Source organism: Astatotilapia calliptera, chromosome 23, assembly GCF_900246225.1.
Source record: "Astatotilapia calliptera chromosome 23, fAstCal1.2, whole genome shotgun sequence".
Classification (NCBI taxonomy): Eukaryota; Metazoa; Chordata; class Actinopteri; order Cichliformes; family Cichlidae; genus Astatotilapia; species Astatotilapia calliptera.
Window position 1 is genome coordinate 6,270,915 of NC_039323.1, and position 703 is coordinate 6,271,617.

Below are 703 nucleotides of genomic sequence, written 5' to 3' on the forward strand. Positions count from 1 at the left end.
GTTGGTGTCAATAACAGATAAGACGGATGAATCTCAGCAATGATTTTCCACATGAAAAGGAGGTTTAATAGATGGGTGTGGTTGCTGGTGAGCAGCATAGGTGAAATATTTGGCCGTGCATGGTCAGTTTTAATGAAGAGAGTAAGCTGAATAAGAGTGGTATGAAGATACGAATGGATGACTGGGCTCTTTCTTTAAAAAACCGGCAGAAATTATGCATGTGAACTGTAGGTCTGATATAAGTGCACTAAACAAGTGGAAAAAGATATAATCTGTGCAGACACACGCGCACACATTCATGCACAACCTCTCATACATACAGGTATGAACACACGCATACACTCAAATACACATAAGTGTTCAGCAATAACTGTTAATATGCACAAGTTGATTAATATTTTTGCACAATTACAGTGACTAAGCAGTCCACCGTCAGGATTATTATTCCCTCCCAGCAGTCCCTTCTTCATTTACATCTTGGGCCGCGTTCTCTTCCAGCAACTACAATTTATTTTCCTTTCATTTTGTTACTGTAGGCAGCCCTGCTTCACCTAAGGGACCACTGCATTACCCACTATCTACAAACCTGAGGAGACTGCAATATGACTGGGTGGAATCATATGTACATGAGGTACAGCCCTGTACACAATGGGCAGGGCAAGACTGACCAAGTTAATGTGGTCTTCAGCTTTCTGTCTCCATA